This window comes from Ovis canadensis, chromosome 7 (genome assembly GCF_042477335.2).
Source record: "Ovis canadensis isolate MfBH-ARS-UI-01 breed Bighorn chromosome 7, ARS-UI_OviCan_v2, whole genome shotgun sequence".
Lineage (NCBI taxonomy): Eukaryota > Metazoa > Chordata > Mammalia > Artiodactyla > Bovidae > Ovis > Ovis canadensis.
In genome coordinates this window covers 35,986,787-35,999,082 of record NC_091251.1, presented here as the reverse complement: position 1 = coordinate 35,999,082, position 12,296 = coordinate 35,986,787, and the positions used below count along the sequence as shown (strand labels likewise).

At 41.1% G+C, this 12,296-nt stretch overlaps 1 long non-coding RNA gene across 1 annotated transcript; it reads left to right on the top strand.

Annotated features, from left to right (window-relative positions):
• The first annotated feature begins 207 nt into the window (after positions 1 to 207).
• On the top strand, positions 208 to 5,390 carry LOC138443436 (uncharacterized). Its single transcript, XR_011258144.1, has 4 exons — positions 208 to 368; positions 568 to 946; positions 1,047 to 1,142; positions 4,598 to 5,390. It is a non-coding gene; the product is annotated as an uncharacterized lncRNA (long non-coding RNA).
• Positions 5,391 to 12,296: the final 6,906 nt, after the last annotated feature.

The window sequence follows — 12,296 nt, the reverse complement described above, 5'->3', positions numbered from 1 at the left end:
TCCCACAATCTTCTCTTACATATAGTCTTTTAAGAAAAAAAATTCTTTACGACTTCACATATCGGAAATATTGCTTTTACTTCTCTGCACTGTCTCTCTAAACCTCAATTTTGGAGAAACTGCTGACCTTACTGCAGTCTCACTAGGCCACTGTGGGTGGAGTTTCCTGTTAAGTGAGTTGCCTCACCTCAGATGTGATTGGTACTCAGTGATTCTGGTGGAACGTACTGACAGTAAGAACAAAATTTCTCTGGCCCCAAGACTCTATATTCTTCAGAGCAGGGGCGAAGGCACCTCAGTAACTGGGCAAGGGATCATGAAGAGAAGATGGGGAACCTTGCTAGGGTTTCTGTGGATCCAGACTTGCTGTGAGTTGGGGTCATCCCAGATAGGGAACTGGGGAGTGTCCACAGCTGTCAGTGGGAGGGAGGGGAGGAGAGCTGACCTGGAACTCCTAGATGGTCCTACATCCTCAGGTGTTTCCTGAGATAGTTTCCTGGTCTGGAAACCCCATCCATGACTCCCCAGTGACATCATTCGTGTTTGCTTCTCTCTCTTTCCAAGCAGGGGTGAGGGGACTGAAGGTGGAGCAGAGTCCTTCAATCTTGAGCCTCCAGGAGGGAGCCAACTCTACTCTGTGGTGCAATTTTTCTGACACAGTGAGCACTGTGCAGTGGTTCCAGCAGAATCCCGGAGGCAGCCTCACCAGGCTGTTTGTCATAGCTTCAGGGACAAAGCAGAATGAAAGGCTGAGTTCCACAGTGAATTCTAAGGAGCGGTATAGTACCCTACACATCACAGCCTCCCAGCTGGAAGACGCAGCCACCTACCTCTGTGCGGTGGAGGCACAGTGCTCCCAGGTGGCCTGCAGCCTGTACCCAAACTGCAGCTGCCTCAGCCCCAGCCCTGCACAGTACTACACCGTCCAAGTACCCTTGTTACCTCTGTGGGTTTCCAGATTCATAATTCAGCACTTTTTCCTCTGAAGATCAGATCCTTTAGGACTGTCATTTAACTTTTTTTTTTTTTGCCCTTCTTCTTCCCAGAAATCTCTCATGGATACAAAGCTCTAATATGGAGCCATGTAGATGCCAATATTCAATGTCCTGTTAAACCAATCTAGTGCTCCTGACAGATAAAATGTAAGCTATATATAAATTTCTCTGATGGAAAATGCTTGGAAAAATTTACGGTGATCGACAAATAGAAAGAGATGACTCAATTTTTTGGTTAATTGCACTTGTGTATTCCTTCAGAGTGAAAAGGGAATTAAATGTGTGTAATGTTTTTAAAGTTTGTATTCAGATTTTTGAGTCCTGGTAATAACAAATATGAGAAAAATAATTTTTTATGTGAAGACAAGGCAGAGACTGGAGTGATGTGTCTGAAAGCCAAGGAGCACCACACACTGACGGCAGCTGCCACAAGCTAAGAGAAAGCACGGGAGTTTAGAGCACTTCATTCATAATTACCAAATCTGGGACTAACCAAGATGTCCTTCAACAAGAGGGTGGATAAGTAAATTGTGGTACATCCAAACAATGGAATATTACTCAGTGTTAAAGAGAAATAGGTTGTCAAGCCATAAAAATTCAGAGGAAACTTAAATGCATGAAGCTAAGTGAAAGAAGTCAATCTAAAAGGCTGCCTGCTATATGATTCCAACCATGGGACCCTCTGGGAAAGGCGAAATTGCAAAGGGAGTGAACACCAGTGATTGCAAGGATCGAGGGGAGCGGAAGGATGAATGGGCAGAGCACAAAGGATTTTCAGGAGTGAAACTACTCTCTGTGATACTATAATGACGAACACATGCCACTATACATTTGTGTAAACCCATAGAATGTACAACACCAAGAGTGAATCCTGGTAGACTATAGACTTTGGGCGATTATAATGTGTTAATATGGGCTCGTCAGTTGTGAGAAATAGACCAGTCTCATGTGGCAGTTGATAAGAAGAGAGGTTATGCAAGTGTGGGAGTGGGAGGTATATTGGAAACCTCTGCGTCTTCTCTTGAATTTTTCTGTGAATCTAAAATGATCAAAAGTCTCAAAAAGTTAGATTCAGATACATGAAACTAATCTGTATCAAGAGTTAAAGCATTTTAGAAAAATGGTGCCACTAGAAACGTTGAAAGTGAAAGTGTTAGTCGCTCCATCCTGTCCTACTCTGTGACCCCATGGACTGTAGCCTGCCAGGCTCCTCCTCCCACGGAATTCCCCAGGCAAGAATACTGGAGCGGGTTGCCATTTCCTACTCCAAGGGATCTTCCTAACCCAGGGATCAGACCCAGGGATGGGCCCAGGGATCGAACTCAGGTCTCCTGCATTGCAGGCAAATTCTTTACCATTTGAGCCACCAGGGAAGCCCTCTAGAAACATTACCTAATGAAACTTTACTCCGCTTCTTGTAAAGAAAATCTCAAATTTTCATTTTGCACTGGTTCTAAAAATGATATAGGTGATCCCCACCTACACTTGCAAGGAGAAAGGCAGAAGCCAGAAACCAATTTGGTTGCTTTAGAAAGAGCCTCTTGCTTTACCTGCAGGAAACTCATCTACTTCCTCCAGGTCCTCCAGTCATGCCGATGTTTTTTCTTTTATTCCTACAAGATGAAATAAGACTCATAGAATGAGTCACCAGAAGAACATCTTCTTGCCAATTCAGTCACAAAGCCCCTTTGACCTCACTGTCTGTGATGATGCTTATATTCAGTGAGCCACGTCCCATTTTATGCCATTTTACTATGGATTTATATTCTCCTTGATTTTATAGGAGAAATGAAATCACAGATAGGGATTCATTCCAAGGAAGGCCCTAGGGTTAATTAGTGGCCACTGCAGCCCCCAAAGACTGCATGGGATGTGAAAATAGTGTTGGGGGTTCCAGAGGGCAAGGGGGTTCTCCCCACTCTCTCTCATCACTTTATATTGTATATAAGTAGACCTCAATAAAGATTTGTTCTGCTAAATAGTATAAAAGAATTTAGAGCCAGATGAGCCCTTAGACAGGGTTTAGTTCAACCTCATTTTACAAAACAGGAACTACATCCAAAAGACAGAATAAAAAATTATATAATTTAAAAATAGATCAAATGAGCTAGCAGTAGAAAGTAGAGGATAAACTGGATACTCTCACCTCCCCCTTATTCTGTTCCTATATTCTTCTTCCAGACCCTAGTTGCTGAGCAGAGAAAAGCTGTCTAATGCAAACTGCAACACTTAGATCTCTGCCGTTTAGTAATTGCATTTTAGGATACATTTCAACTGATTCTACTGTCAATTCTCTGAGAAAGCAAGGGGCCACTAAAAACCAGCTTAGAGCAGACAGTCTGAGATAACAGGCAGTTGAAATATCAAATGATCTTCTCTCTGTTACTCTCATCTTTGGCTTATAAGTTCCTTTTAGAGAGAGTTTTCCTCCATAACAGGCAAATGAGAATGGTATATTGGCTAAACTTGATAGTTTCATATATATATATATATAAAATTTGGTTTGTTTGTTTAGGAGAGTGAATCATGGTGTTTTTATAATTTAAAAACTATATATCAGACCCATCATTGAATAAAGAGCAACAGCATCTACCTCTTTTCAGCTTATAAACAGTCAAATTCTCTATCTCTACATTCTTACTGTGCATGAGTGCTGAAGAATTGATGCTTTGGAGAAGACTCTTGAGAGTCACTTGGACTGCAAGGAGATCCAACCAGTCCATCCTAAAGGCGATCCAACCAGTCCATCCTAAAGGAGATCAGTCCTGGGTGTTCATTGGAAGGACTTATGTTGAAGCTGAAACTCCAATAGTTTGGCCACCTGACGCAAAGAGCTGACTCATTTGAAAAGACCCTGATGCTGGAAAAGATTGAGGGCGGGAGGAGAAGGGGACGACAGAGGATGAGATAGTTGGATGGCATCACCAACTCGATGGACGTGGGTTTGGGTGGACTCTGGCAGTTGGTGATGGACAGGGAGGCCTGGCATACTGCGGTTCATGGGGTCACAAACAGTCGGACATGACTTAGTGACTGAAGTGAACTGAATTGAGATTACATCAATCTGAGACATAATTTGTTTGACCTTTGCTGTTTTTATGCATGTCCCTCATAGGCACAGCCATGAAAAGGATATTTAACCAGAGTTCAGTAGTTAGAGATGTGACCACCAGATGGCGGTGCACCTCTGCTGATCAGAACATGTGGAGGGTTCATTTGAGTGGATTGTGAATGAAGAGGCTTAGGGCAGAAGCAGACCCTTTTCTTATTGGCTGGGTAGACAATGAAAGAAACTACTAGAGAAAAGAAGGGACACTTGGTAACAGAAGCAGGTCTCCTGGTTGGAGACTGCAGGTCCACAATTGATCCTAAATGGGAAAAACAATGAAGACACCCATTGGAGCTTTAATCATGTTCTTATGGCTGCAGCTGGACTGTGAGTTGAGGGTTTAAGGGAAACAGAGTGGATTAGTAGATATTCTTTAGACCCCGAGACTGACTTTATTCAGGTTTCTTCTAGTTATTGTAGAAAAGGGAAAGTAAATTGTGGAACTTAATCTGACAACCCTTGTCCTTTCTCTTGACTTCTACTTTCTCCATAGGTGTCAGCCTTGGGAACAAGGTGGAGCAGAGTCCTTCTACCCTGAGTGTCCAGGAGGGAAACAGCTCTGTTATCACCTGCACTTATACAGACACAGCTTCAGCCTACTTCCCTTGGTATAAGCAAGAACCTGGGAAAGGTCCCCAACTCCTTGTAGCTATTCATTCAAATATGGGTGAAAAAAAAGACCAGAGATTGACTGTTTTATTGAATAAGACCGCCAACCATCTCTCCCTGCACATCGCAACCATCCAGCCTGGAGACTCGGCTGGACAGCAGCAAGGACACAGTGCTCCCCAGGCGCCCGCCCCCTGCACTCACACTTGTGCCTGGGGCAGCCCCCTTCCTTTGGTGCAACCTTCAAAGCAGCATTTGTCATACTGTTTGTCTGCAAGTGGAAACTGATGTGTTAGACAAGCATAGAATAGAAGGTTAGGTTCAAGATGACCCAGAAAGTATGACACATTTTATGGATACTTGCTGCTTACTGAATTCTTGAAGGGAGTTAGCATTGTTTTGTTTCAAAATTGTAAGATTGCCTTTACATTTGCCACTCAGACTCCTTTTCTATAAATAACCTCTTGGGAGCAATTCAGAATCCTTATTATGAATGGGTTTTTTAAAAAATATTGTGTTTTGAAAACAGCATTTATTATTTTTCTGGTTATATATTGCATGCCAATTATAGGGAAATGTGTGGTATCCAATAAATATGATATTGATAATTCTGCAATCACATAGTATTATGAATATTCAGCTTACCTTTTTAATAAATTATCATTACAATAGGCTTATAATGTTTTTCATTTACTATTATATGTTGAATTGAGCATTTGCCATTCACATAGTTGATTATCAGTAGATGTTTGTTAAAGAAATAAGAAAGGATGACTCCTGTCATGCAGGAGATGCTGGTTCAATTCCTGGGTTGGGAAGACCTGCTGGAGAAGGGGTAGGCTGCCCACTCCAGTATTCTTGGGCTTTGCTTGTGGCTCAGCTGGTAAAGAATCTGCCTGCAATGTGGGAGAGCTGGGTTCAACCCCTGGGTTGAGAAGATGCCCTGGAGAAGGGAAAGGCTACCCACTCCAGTATTGTGGCCTGTTGTGGCCTGGAGAATGCCATGGGCTGTATAGTCCATGGGGTCACAAAGAGTCAGACATGATGAGCGACTTTCACTTTCACAGGCATACATGATATGTGAACTGTGTTAAAAACCTATAACTACCACTGTATGTATACTTTTCGCAATTTAATGAATCCAAGATAGATCCACAAGTTCAGCTACTTCGTTAATTTCATTTTTGCTAATGATTGGTTTAAAAAGGAGTTTAGAATAGTTATTGCACAGACAGTCTGGTGTTGTCTCTTTTTAATATTTAAGATAAGATTATTTTAAAACACATTAATTCACATTTGGTAGGAGAGTGTTAAAAATATCTGTCCTGGACATGAAGGTGTTTTGAATAGCAGAGGTACTATCAGGAGAACCTTTCACTGAGAAGGGTAACAAAGTTGAATAACCTGAGTAATATTTTGTATTAGTCAACTGAATGGTAGAAAAAGGTTGGGGTTTTTAGGTTGGAGAACAGTTTGTGCTATGTGTGGTACCATCAGATTTAATGGAGATTCAGGGCAGGATCTGAAAAAACTTCAACCAGTTCAGCTGAGGCTGCGATTACTTTGAGATAAGAAGATAAGTTCTGTTCAACTTTAAGGGGTAGGCCATTGTAGGTAACAGCTCTTTGCTGTTTGCCATTGTCAACTAAAAAGATGCACAATGTGAGAGTTGTGAATTAAGTTTTACTTGGGGCAAAATGAGGACTGCAGCTGGGGAGACTGAATCTCAGATAGCTCTGAGAGATTGCTCCAAAGAGGCAGTGGGGGAAAGTCAACATACAAGATTTTGGTGAAGGGAGAATTCAATGCAATCAAGTGCTTACTTTACAAAAGATTTTCTGCTAGTCACAAGGAGCTGATGTCACCATGAAGGGGTTTAGGACTTTTCTAGCTATGAAGAGATGCAAGGATTGGGATCATGAAATCGGTTCCTGAAAGTATCTAGCCATGTAAAGACCTGTTTCCCCAGTTTCCCTGGAGCACAGAGTGCCTCACTCTCCACCCTGCGTTCCCCTCAGCGGGTGTTGAAGGTCAGCAGCTGCAGCAGCGCAGGGCTCAGTCTCTGTAGAGGCAGAAGACAGATGCCCTCGCTGTTGTTCAGTGGCTGGCAAACACTCTTGGCAAGTGCCAGTTTGTAGTTGACACCATGTTGCTTAGTAATATCCTTAGGCATGGCTTTCCTTTCACATTCTTACACAAATATCATAATCAGTAGTGGTCTTATGATCAGCTATCTTATGGAGGTCTCTTGTGGTATATTCCCTTAGAACTAGGTGCACAGAATATAGAGGCTTTCTGAGGCTCTTTTGGCTTCCCTGGTGGCTCAGATGGTCAAGAATCTGCCTACAATGCAGGAGACCTGGGTTCAATCCTGGGGTTGGAAAGATCCACTGGAGAAGGGAATGGCTACCCAGTGCAGTATTCTTGCCTGGAGAATGCCATGGATAGAGGAGCCTGGCAGGTCTGGGGTCGCAAAGACTCAGACCTGACTAAGAGGGTTCCAACTGAATTAATGGGAACAATATAAATTCAAAGGCTTGGTAACCCGATGACCAAAATCTAGCATTTATTTGCCCTCTCTCAACAGACCTGGCCTGTCAGGACAAACAGAGAAGAGAAAGGGACCACTGTGTCAGGACTCCATGTCTGCGAGATCCATTCTAGCCTTCTGCAAAGGGAGATTATCTTTTCTCCTACTATTAGGTCCCAAGTTAGGTAACTGAACAGATGTTGTGGTGAAGAATTATAGTGATAGCTACATTGATATGCAGGTTGAGAAACCTGCAGTAATTAGCACAAACATTTTTCTTTTCATAAAGCAATTATTTCTAACTTAAGTGAAAGAAAGCATATGTAGGTATGAGGATAAATGATCATTACATCTTATGTTGTTTCCATAATCCATTACATGCAGTATTTTAAAACAAGTTCCATCATAGATGCAACAGCTGAACACAGTAGTTTGTCAAATTATCACTCTTCCTTTCAATATCAAATTTGACTTGTGTTTATTTTCAGATACAATTGATATCAAGTGAAAATGGGTTTGGGTGGACTCCAGGAGTTGGTGATGGACAGGGAGGCCTGGCGTGCTGTGGTTTATGGGGTTGCAAAGAGTTGGACACCACTGAGCAACTGATCTGAACTGAACTGAAGAGCTGCTGCTGCTGCTAAGTCGCTTCAGTCATGTCCGACTCGCTCACCAAGCACCCCTGTCCCTGGGATTCTTCAGGCAAGAACACTGGAGTGGGTTGCCATTGCCTTCTCCAAACTGAAGAGCTGGTTAATGCAAAAGGAAGTTTGGGGTGAGTGAGACTCTCACCTGGTCCATAGAGAAGTTGACATGAGCCACATCAACTTGCTACTCCAGGAAACTCCTGTTTCCTGTTGTGGGGCGGCAGCAGCACACACCCAGCAATCCTTCCCTCACCCTGTCAGGCTCACCTCACCTTGCAAAGCCTTGACATTGAAGAAGAAGATATTTTCCATCTAGTGGAAGAGCTGAAACATGCTTCTCTCCAGCCTTCTGAAGGTGGTCGTGGCTTCACTGTGTTTGGGTAAGGATGGCCCCAGTGGAACTGTGCCTCCTCTGTGACCTAAGGGAAGAAGGGGTAGTAGTTTCTAAAATAGGATTTCTTTATTCTGTACCACTTATTCCTAAGGTTCTGATTCTATTTTTTCTCTTTAGGATCCATTATTGCCCAGAAGGTAACTCAAGACCAACCACAAGTATTAGTGCAGGAGAAGGAAGCTGTGACCCTGGACTGCAAGTATGACACTAGTGAGTCACGTTACCGTTTATTCTGGTACAAGCAGCCCAGCAGTGGGGGGATGATTCTCCTTATTCATCAGGATTCTTATAGCCAGCAAAATGCCACAGAAGGTCGCTACTCATTGAACTTCCAGAAAGCAAGAAAATCTATCACACTTGTCATCTCAGCTTCACAGCTGGAGGACTCTGCAGTGTATTTCTGTGCATTGAGTGAGCCCACAGTGAGACGTGTGTAGGAGGGGCCTGCACCAAAACCCAGGGCCCTGCTCCACCTGCTGTAGAGACCATTGAGCTAGAAGAATTGACTAAGGAAATTCAGAAATGTCTGAATTACAAATCAGTAAAAATATGTGTGAATTGTTGGATTTTCATTTCAATTTATTCATGTTTACCAAAAGTTTTCACTTTTGTCTCAGGTTCAAAGGATTTGTTAACAAAATAAGCCACTTGTTTTATACAAATAAATAATATAGATGTTTATTGGAGAGTTATCTAACTTACTTTCAATATATAAGCATTAAACACACTAACATTAAAAGAAAATAGAAATAGAAAGAGCAGATGATACATCACCAAATTGGGTTTTGACCAACATCCAGACTTGGATGGAGGTCAACATCCAGACTTGAGAGTTTTCAGCACTGGGAAGTCCGAAGTCACAACATATCTGGAGTCCCAATTATCAAAAGAGTCCTCTCCATGGGTGAGACTTCAAAGATTGCAGTTCAGGGCTCCCACTTACAATCCCAGGGCAGTTGCAAACTGATATCATCCTCAATCTGTGACTAAATTGCAGCTCTGGTTTCATGTTAATGCTGTTCGTTTTGTCATGTAAAACTTGGAGTGTTGCTAAGGCTGGGGATCCCTTTAGGAGCTCAACAATCTCAAGATTCCTTCCCCATCTTATCCATGGTGCTAGAAGTCTTGCACTCAGAGTAGGCAGTTACTCAGTCAACTCACGGTCAGGGCAGTGTCCAAGCAGGTTAGAAGCAAGGTCAGAGGCCTGTTCTGCTTTGTCTCTGAAGCCTAAACAAGACTGTTTATTTAATTTTCCTAGCAATTCATTAAATATTAATTGACTATATGTTATATTACAGGCGTTGTTTTGTTGTGAAATCTGTGTGAGTTTCCTTCTTTTGAATATCATCTTGTTTTACACCATTCAATAAATTCATTCATTTTAGTTTTGTTAGCTGAGTTAATTGCACCCTTATTTACATTCTAAGCTGCCTACTTTGTGCTAATACTCATTGCTTATTAACACCTCTATCACTGAATGGCTCAGTTTCCATAATATAAGTTTTTCCTGCCTCTCTTCAGTCTCATCCACAAACAGATCAATACTGAGTGGCTCTTAGAAGGACATTTTGTGAAGTACTGTATGAATTATGTTCTGTCTCTGGTCTTGCCTTTCACTGCACATGCCTCCAAAACCATTTTTGCCATCATGTGGCTGATTTTGCACCCCTCTAGGCCCTCTCTTTCAATCACTGTTACACAATCCCAAATATTCCTTCTCTCCAATTTCTTCCTTCTACCTTGATTCCCATTTTTCTCAGTGTTTTAAAAGTTGAATGGTAATGGGTGATTGCTAAGTGATCTTGTATAGTAGCTACCTCTTATATTTGTATTTGGAAAACAATTGTGTAGAGTAGAAATCTTAAGAGAAATGTCTTGCATTCTTTACAATAAGTGAGGCTGGAAAAACTGGACAGCTAAATGTAGAAGAATGAAATCAGAACACTCTCTAACATCATACACAAAAATAAACTCAAAATGGATTAAAAGCCTAAATGTAAGACTGGATGCTATAAAAATTCTTAGAGGATAACCTAGGCAGAACACTCTTTGACATAAATCACAATAGAATCTTTTTGACATAAATCACAATAGAATATTTTCTTGGTCTACCTCCTAGAGTAATGAAAATAAAAACAAAAATAAACAAGCGGAACCTAACTAAACTTAAAAGCTTTTGCATAGCAAAGGAAATCATAAACAAAACAGAAAGAAAATCCACAGAATGAGAGAAAATATTTGCAACCGAATTGACAAAGGATTAGTCTCCAAAATATACAAACAGCTCATGCAGCTCCATATATATATATATATATATATATATATATATATATATATATATATATATACACCAAACAACTCAAATTAAAAATGAGGGGATGATCCAATAGACATTTCTCCAAAGAACATGTACAGGTGACCAAAAGGCACATGAAATGTATGTGAGACAGCAAAAGAGACACAGATGTTTGGAAGAATTTTTTGGACTCTGTGGGAGAGGGAGCAGGGGGATGATTTGGGAGAATGGCATTGAAATATGTATAATATCATATAAGAAATGAATCGCCAGTCCAGTGTCGATGCAGGATACAGGATGCTTGGGGCTGGTGCACTGGGATGACCCAGAGGGATGGTATAGGGAGGGAGGTGGGAGGGGGGTTCAGGATTGGGAACATGTGTGCACACGTGGCAGATTCATGTTGATGTATGGCAAAACCAGCACAATATTGTAAGGTAACCAACCTCTAATTAAAATAAATAAATTTCAATTTAAAAAAAGAAAAGATGCTCAATGCCACTAATTATTAGACAAATGCAAATCAAAACTACAATGAGATATCACTTCACACTGATCTTTGGGCTTCCCTGGTAGCTCAGTTGGTAAAAAATCTTGGGCTTCCCTGGTGGCTCAGCTGGTTAAAAATCTGCTTGCAAAGTGGGAAACCTGGGTTTGATCCCTGGGTTGGGAAGATACCCTGGAGAAGGGAAAGGCTACCCACTCCAGTATTCTGGACTGGAGAATTCCATGGACTGTAGAGTCCATGGGGTCACAAAGAGTTGCACATGACTGAGTGACTTTCACTTTTACTCACACTGATCAGAATGGCCATCATCAAAGAATCTACAAGCAATAAATGCTGGAGAAGGTGTGGAGAAAAGAAGAAAAGGGAACCCTCTTACACTGTTGGTGGAAATATAAATTGGTATAGCCACTATGGAGAACAGTATGGAAGTTCCTTAAAAAACTAAAAAGAGCGCTACCATATGACCCAGCAATTCCACTCCTGGGCATAAATCTGGAGAAAATAATAATTTGAAAAAATACATGTACCCTAATATTCACTGCAGCACTATTTACAATACCAGGGACATGGAAGCAACCTATATGTCTATGGAAAGAATGGATAAAGAAGATGTGGTACACATAGACAATGCAACATTACTCAGCCATGAAAACAATGAAATAATGCCATTGGCAGCAACATGGATGGACCTAGAGATTGTAATACTGAGTCAAGTCAAACAAAGACAAATATCATATATTACCTATATGTGGAATCTTAAAAAAATGGTACAAATGAACCAATTTCCAAAACGGAAGTAGAGTCACAGATATAGGAAACAAATTTATGGTTACCAGGGGGAAAGTAGGGGAGGGATAAATTAGGAGGTTGGGATTGTCATATACACACTAGTATATATATATATAATATAATAGAAAACTAACAAGAAACCTACTGTAGAGCACAGGGAACTCTACTCAATACTTTGTAATGGCCTATATGGGAATATAATTCTAAAAAGGGTGGATATGCTGTATATGTGCAACGGATTCACTTTGCTGTACAGTGGAAACTGACATTGTAAATCAACTATACTCCAGTAAAAATTAACTTTAAAAAGTCTTAAATTTGTTTAACTCAAAAAACCTTACCATCCTAACAGACATTTTTTACCATATTAATAATTTTAAGTATATAATACAGTGATATTAAATACATTTACATTATTA